The sequence below is a fragment of the Parus major genome, chromosome 4A, assembly GCF_001522545.3.
Source record: "Parus major isolate Abel chromosome 4A, Parus_major1.1, whole genome shotgun sequence".
Classification (NCBI taxonomy): domain Eukaryota; kingdom Metazoa; phylum Chordata; class Aves; order Passeriformes; family Paridae; genus Parus; species Parus major.
Window position 1 is genome coordinate 11,075,278 of NC_031772.1, and position 8,328 is coordinate 11,083,605.

General features: G+C 38.3%; 1 long non-coding RNA gene across 1 annotated transcript; it reads right to left on the reverse strand.

Annotated features, from left to right (window-relative positions):
* Nucleotides 1-536: 536 nt before the first annotated feature.
* On the reverse strand, nucleotides 537-8,084 carry LOC117244342. Its single transcript, XR_004497237.1, has 3 exons — nucleotides 7,794-8,084; nucleotides 1,690-1,749; nucleotides 537-611 (listed from the first exon to the last, which is right to left on the reverse strand). It is a non-coding gene; the product is annotated as an uncharacterized LOC117244342 (long non-coding RNA).
* Nucleotides 8,085-8,328: the final 244 nt, after the last annotated feature.

The following is an 8,328-nucleotide window of genomic DNA, read 5'->3' on the forward strand; positions in this document are numbered from 1 at the left end:
CTCACAGAATTTCAGAGAGGAAAGTCACACAGAGAGAAAGATTATTCAAATTTACTACAGAAAGAGAAACAAACTCTCTGAGTGTGTGTTCTATTGTAATTCTCTTCAAAATTGCCAACCCTCATGGCAGTAAAAAATGTTTGGTGTCTTGGGCTACTCAAGGTAATTCCTGTCAGCTCATTCCCTTGGTTTAAACATGAGTAAACAAAGAAAAACACAGGCATAAGTGACAGGAACTGTTCTTTACCTCCTCTTACATAAACAAGTGTCCTGATGAAGACAGGTTTTGTCACTAGCCCCATGACTATCCATGTTCCAGAATTCTATGTGGACTAACGTTGCCGGGAATCAAATTGCCACGTGGAGCAGAATTGTGGATAAGCATTGAGAGATAGGAGAGAGCACATGCTTATTTGCAAAATGGGAAGGTGTCCAATGGTGTTATCATTGGTGGAGATACCCAAATCCCTTTTGCATGAAGCAGGAAATTTCAGCATCATAACAAATGGGTATTAAGAAAGATGATGTTATGCAAGGACACAGCATGCAAAGAAGACATTCTCCCATTCCTGTGATTTATTCCTTACCTCACACTGATCTCTGTACAGTACCTGGAAAAAATGGAAGACCCTTCTTTAAGTCTACAAATTCAAAACATGAAGTGTATTTCATGGGCCATTTGAAGGGAAGAGTACAAATAAATACTTTTTAAATAATGCCCTAAAAAGCTCAGTGTCTTTTGAATCAAGACAAATCCTCCAGTTTCCAGGAAGCCCTGGCTGTTCGGCTCTGCAGCCCATACCAGGAAAGGAGTGCAGCTCTAGCATGCTGTGTCTGCGGATGGGGTGTGAACATGGACCTCAGAGGTAGGGATCTCTTATGTTTAGGCTACCTTGTAAGGAGCTTCTTAGGAAATTCAACTAAAAATGGGAACAATATTTCAGGTTCACAAAGACTCAAGTGCAACTGTTCTTGTCTGGGTGCAGAGGCTCCCAGTGGTGAATGCTGGGCTGGAACTCCAACACAGCTGATAACTCAGCTTCAAGCAGCTGACCTTTGGTTTCTGCTGCAGTAAAATCACAATGAACTGTTTGGATGTCATGTCAGTGCAACATTTAATTAATCTGTCATTCTTCCTGAATTATGCGTCCTTACAAAGAATGTTGATTCTACATGGTAAATTTATATTAATATACCAAAGAACAATAAATTTCAATTATTTGAGTACTTAAAGACCACAATTTATTTGAAAATGGGTTTTAATTTCCTTGCCTCTGTATTCTGTATAGTGGCTATTCCCTCTGATTTCTAGGTCTACAGATAAAGTATTAATAAGGCAAAATTAGTTTTATTCTATGCAAGCCATTTTTCTGTTGTATTATCCTACGCAAGTATTCTTTTATCCTGGCAACATAAAACACAGAAGCCTGGCATTCATTTCTGCAGACTTAATCCATTATACTGTGTGGTGATTTTCTGTTAAATCTGGCAGGTGTTTTGTTGGCAAATGTAAATAAAGGTAGAGCCACTCTGAAACACTGGGGTATGCCTCACATTCAACACAGCACCAATGTCAACAGATTGATGGATATATTTTATACCAGGAAAACCTATTCCAATTAAATAGCTGTCATTTTAAGAAAGGACATCACAAAATAAACAAGTTGCCTGTAAGAACAACTGTTTTACCTTTACTCCTCTTGAATGATGTCTGTCTTCTCCAAGAGATTTGTACCAGTCTGATTGACACTGAAGTGAAAAGAAAAAAAAGCAAGAAGGAGACTACACCCAACAGCATGGCTACTTCACAGAAGTGATTTTTTTCTCAGAATTTATGTTGCTTTCTTCTGCTTCTTTAGAGATACCTTCAAATTTCTGCAGATTGTGCTAGGTAGGGTGCTGAACATAGTGATCCTCCTTCTCTCCACCTCTCATACTTTCCACAATAAGTTGCTTTATCCAAAGAAGTACTTCAGAGATGCATTTATTGCACCAAACTAACGCACTATAATATAATAAAAATTGTGCTCCCATCTCTCTGCCTCCCTTGCTCTACAATAAGTAACCTTAATCCTGACAAATTTTACCAGCCATCAACCCTGACACTGCCAGGTTGCTTAAAATAAATATAAAAACTTTGAACTGTAAAAAGAGTGATTAATTTTTCATAGACTCATAGAATGGCTTGGGTTGAAAGAGACCTTGAAGATCATGTGGTTCCAACCCCCCTTGCCATGGGCAGGGACACCTTCCACTAGACCAGGCTGCTCAGAGGACCACCCAACCTGGCCTTTAATACTTCCATGGATGGGGGCATCCACAACCACTCTGGGAATCCTGTTCCAGTGCCTTACCACACTCACAGTGAAGAATTAGAATTTCTTCCTGACATCTCATCTAAATCTGCCCTATCAATTTAAAGCCATTGCCCCTTCTACTTTCACTCCATGCCTATAAAGTAATTCTTCTCCAGCCTTCTTTTATCCCATTTAGTCACTGAAAAGCTTCAATGAGATATCCCTGGACTATTCTTTTCTTCAGGCTGAAGTACAATATTCCCACCCTGTGTTCAGAGGTAAGCTCCTTCAGCCTTCTGAGCATCTTTGTAGCTTCCTACGGACCCACTCCAACAGGTCCATGTCCTTCTCAGGTTGTGTGCCTTGGGCTGGTTGCAGGCTCCAGGAAGGGTATCACCAGAGCAGGTGATACCCTTGACATTCTTGGATGCAGCTCAGATCACGTGTGGCTTTCTGTGAGCACACATTGCTGGGTCACACTGAGGTGCTCATCCACCTACAGCCCCAACTCCTTCTCCTCAGGGTTGCTCTCAGTCCATTCTCCAGCCAGGCTGTCTTTGTGCTTGGGCTTCTCTCAAGCCATGTGCAGGAGCCCACACATGGCCTTGCTAGTGAGAGAGGTTGGCACAGACCCAACTCCCCAGCCTGACCAGGTCCTCAGGGTCCATCCCTTCCTTCTCTAGCACTGACCACACCACACTGTTCAGTGTCATTGCCAAACCTGCTGAGGGTACATTGTACAAGTGCTTGTGTAATATTTCCTTTTGGTTTGTAAAAATAGCATCATTTTCTGTCCTAGGTAAGATTCAGACTGAAGAATTATGTAAGCCAGTGTCTGGGTTGTTTTTTTTATTCTAAATCGGTCAGATTACATATTTAACTTTAAGGGTTGTTTGTTTGTTTTTTTTATTCCTGACAGTATTGTATGTGGGGCTCATTAAATACTGACCTAAATCCATCTCCCTACATTTCATTGCAGCATGGCAGATTTTGTGATGGTTCTAATCAGGCTTAGTAGACCTGCCCACCTCAATTCCATTAAGGAAAAGTCAACACATGCATACTTGCACCCTAAGCTATTGGTGATTCTTGGATCAAGCAAGCAAAGCCCACAGAGATAAAACAGCTGTCCTACTTTATAAAAGATATAATTTTATATCTAGCCCGCTTCTTTCCTTTTATTTTTCTGACCCCTGAAAAGTAAAACAATGAAAGAGAATACAACATTAAATAAAACCAGAACTTTAAACAAACTTATAAAAATAGCAGTTTTTCAGCTTCCAGTTTATTTTCTGTATCTCTCACCATTCAATTTTGCTTTCCATTTTAAATTCTAAATGAGGCTGAGGATATTGAGAAGGCAAAAAGCATGACAAGCTATTTTTTTCAATTCTGCTTATTCTACAAATGACCTTTATCAGAACTTCCTTGTGCTAAACACTGCTGCTAGGATTGATTGAATCAGATCAGGGCTGTTATAATTTCATTGAGGAAAAAAAGTTTTAAGAAATCATATATATATTTTGTTTAAATTATTATTTAAACATAAGTATTGCATTAGGTGTCTTTTGAAAAGCAACTATAAAGTTTCAGTTAAAAAATAACAAAATTTTCACATTCTGTCTGAAGTATAGCCTTATAGGTATGATAAAGACAGCTCCAACATCACAGCCTTTCCACACAGAATCAAAAGGCACTAACAGAGAATAAATTATTTAATGAGTCCCTAACTGTTAAAAAAGTGTAGGGCAGATAAAAAAGTTATATAAAACAGAACCTACAGTTGGAGTAAATATGTACTTCAGAATTTGTTGTTGCTGTTCCTGTAGTTAACAGTCAGTTTGTTACAACATTAATGGTCCAACAACCCACAAACCAGCAGTTAATTGCTAGTAATGATTGACTTCTTGAGGATTATTGCTTAAATAAATCTGAAAAGTTGTGTGCTGTTAAGTAACTAACTAATTTTTTTAAAAGCTGGCAGTGAAGTCCAATGGTTAGTTAGTGTTAGTCAGCCTTACCATTAATCCTGATCCCCTGAGTCCAGCCATTAACTCTTATCCTTTGCATACATCAAAAGCAAAATATAAAATTCCCTGATTTTCTTCAAATATTCATTTGGAAAAATGTTACCAAATTTCTTGACAGTGGAAAAATAATAATTTAGTCTCATAGTCTTGTTCATGCTCACAGTAAATGCCTGAGTGCTGCTGGCATGTCTACTCAGTATAATTGCCACCAGTGAGGTTGTTTGGAAATCCTCATGTATAAATTTGTAGTCATCACACATTACTGGGACTGCATGTTTAGTGTTTCAATTCCAAAAAAACAAGTAAATTATTAAAATTAACTAAACCTAGATCAAAATATAATGGCCACTCTGGGGACTCAGAGTAATACAGTAAATGCATATAATAATTATATCAACACGTGGAATGTCATACATTGAATCTGATAGTCCCTTTACTAAAATCAGACTCTCGGGTCACGCCAATTATTTGATACAATAAAATGTCAAAAAGCATCAAGAAACATCAATTAGCTGAGGAGAGGGACTTTTCCTTTCATACATCAACAGATAACCTTGCAACAAATCTAAAACTTTATCATGTGATTTCCAAAGGCACTAGGAGTCCAAGTTTTCCTTCTTAAAAGTGTAGTTCTGGGAACTACTAGAGAGATTTGGTCAAAGCTACCAATTTAAGGGAATACCCACATATTGCAATATAACAATGCAATGTCAGTGAAGTTTCATACCTCTGGATAGTCACATTTGATACCTCTGGAAGTCAGATTTGTCTGGTTTTATAGTTTAAAAAAACTACACAGAACCAATCACATGATTTCTGCTGAGAAATCATAAGATTTCTGGGACAGTAAATCCAATCCACTTTTAGATACACAGACATAGATTTGCTATCAGTGACTCCTGAGCTTCTGAAGGATCTTATTCAAAGTATGGTCTGTGGTTCCCCACATAGACAGGGCCATCCCACATCCCCACTAAGCTCTCTGCAGTAAGGGGAGCCTCTTACAAGGTAGGGATGAGGCATAAAGATTTCTGCTATCTGTTTTATAGTTTAAAACATGATTTATAGTCATGAAGAAAACAGTGTTTGTTCAGCAGCTTTTTAGTAAGGTAAACAAGAGGTAATAAACCCAGAGAAATAATTAAAGCCAAGTTCATAAGCTACAAGGTGAACTAGCCTCACAAAAATGCAAATCTACATAAAGCACCACTAGTGTGAGTGAGGATAATCTAGAAAAACTCATGCAATATGTTTCCAAATACGCAGCTGCCAACACCTGTATTTATAAGTAAACTGAGGCATAGAAAGGTAGTAACTAGCAAGCAATACCAAGCTAAGAAACATACAGAGCCCAATGCACAGTCCTTGTGATCCCTTTCTCTCAGAGAAACCTATAAAGTGTGACAACAATTAAAAAATAATAAGCCCTTTCAAGCCAAAATTTAAGGCCTGAATCAATTAATAAATTTTCTAAGAATGTTTGAAAATTCTATGTATCTCTACGGTGAGAATTTGGACTGGAGGTTAAAAAAAGCCCAAACAAATAAAAACAAATAAAACCCCCATAAATCCCAAACCCACCAACTGTAATACACTTTAAATATTTCTGAAATCTGAATTTTATGAGTTTCTACTGAAATGCATTGATGTGTTCAACTTACTACCTCCTTTTTCTCTTGAAGTTAATGATTCACTTCAGTTTTACTGAAGAGTGTAAGTATAATTTTCATCATCTCAAATTTCATATATCAAGAGAAATTAAAGGAGTCAAGACATCACTTTCTCATTCTAGTTTCCTTCCCATCTAGGTTGCTAATTGAACTGGTATTTTCCAAGTGTGTATTTTCTGAAGAATTGAATTTCTCAGAACGGATGAAACAGAGGGTAAAACTGTTCTCACCTACTGCCAGATCCTCTAACCAGTTCTGGTCACTGACTAGATCTCACCTCTATTTCGCAGCTGTAATTTTCAAAGCTATTTCTTTTGTACCTCCTTAGCTTTTATTGCTATCAGATACAATTTTCATTTTCTAAGAATTGTTTTTTTCATTATGCTCATCAGGAAAAAAAGGCTGTGGATTTAGACATCCTCAATAGTTTTTCCTACAGATAAGAGTCACAAGATACCTTTAAATAAAATATATGGAGCTATTTCTGCATAGAGCAAATACATACAAGAAAAGGTTGTGTGGGTATTGAGAGAGCTGTGCTACTTTCAGTATTTGTTTTTTATTACAGCAATGGTACCTAAGTTCTGATTGTTTTGAACACTATTTTCAGGTATTTTTGCAAGCAACAGAATCCTAAGGCATGCTATACTTGTTGACACCACTGCTTGCACTTTAAAAATATGTATAGATATTTACCTTTAAGAATTCCCTCTCTGGGGAATTCTGGTCTGATGTATAGAAGAAAATTTTAAAGATTGCAAAAGTTTGCCTCAGACTCCCTTAGCTACCCAGAAGACAACAACTTAAACTGATCACAGTAAAACTGAGTCTCACAAACATCATGGTGACTTTCACAGGACTGACTCTTAATCTCAGAATTCATGGAAATGCTACACCTGTTTTTAATAAATTTATTAAGTTCCATCCCTGTCACAGTGCACACAGTACAGGTGGAACAGATGTCACCTAACCATTCATTCCTGTGAACACAAATAAAAGTACAAGGAGCAAAACTGCACAATGGGATCACAAACTGCAAATACAGCTTTCACCTCCTCTTCATGCTGCCCTCTGTCCTGTAGCACTAAGGCAGATGAAATGATCATTTGTGACCTCAGGCTCTATCCCACCCCAGCCCTCAGACATCTCAGGAGGTGCCTGCGTTCCCACAGGCTCACAGCAGGCAACCTGTAAAGCAAATATCATAACGGCTCACTGCAATTATTACATAAATTATTTGTTAGCAGGAATACTAACCTGCCACAAGATAGCTGCCTCAGGAAAGTTTAGAAAAGTCTTAATAAGATATGCATAAGTAACTATGAAAATATAGTAGATAACTATCAAAATAACTTTGAATACAGCAAAGCATATCTGCTGACTTTCCAGCACAAAAAGAATTTATGGTAATAAGTTTTGGAAAGTAATACAGCCATGTTGCTAAAAATGCAGAGCAGCTGCTTCAGTTATTATAAAATGGCTAATTTTTACTCATTTGTGACATGGTTTTGTAGATGGGTAACAGCTGCAGTTTCACCCAGCTGCATCCTGATGCTAAATGCACACTTCAAGCCATCAGATAAAAGTATAGGTTGCTTTGCTTTACAGCATTAAGTACCAGTGTCTTTCTAAGAAAAACCCTGAAGGTCATTGGTAATTAAAGCTCCCCAAGGTCTCTTTCACTCAGGGAATGGTGACTGGCAGACACAAGGTCTCCACAAGTCAGACACTATAGAAACATAGCAAGTAGTAACTGAGCTGCATGGATTTAAAAGGATGTTGAAAGGGCTTCCTACCTGGTACAAGTTGCTACTTCCCCTCACAGCCTGGAACCCTAGATGCTGGCTCTTCTCCTTAATTGCTGAGGCAACACGAATTTCTCTAGTAAGAAGTGGGGGGTAAAAAAAATAAAGGAAAAAAAAAAAAAAAGGAAGGTTCTATTGGCTGCTGCTTCCTTCTTAAAAAGGTTACTTCAAATGCCTCTCTCACTCCCTATTTATTTTCTCTCCTTCCCAGAAGAGCAGTTTAGAGGGAGAGTAACGGAGTGTTTATCCTGGCTCTGAGGACGCACGCTTGTGCGATAACTGCCTGCTCCCTGCAGTATAGCCGGCATGATGTGATGTGCATACTAAAGCAGTTTGCATTAGGCAAGGCTTAGCAGAGCCAGCTTCCCAGTCTCCACCTTCTACATCACACAACGAGCTTGCTTCCCTGAAAAGAGTGGGGCTGTAATGACAGAATGATAGGGCTCTGGTTATTTTCTTTGAAGACAGTCTTTAAGGAAAAGGTTATATTTATGTATCACCTCACCTATGAGAGCACAGCAGCAGC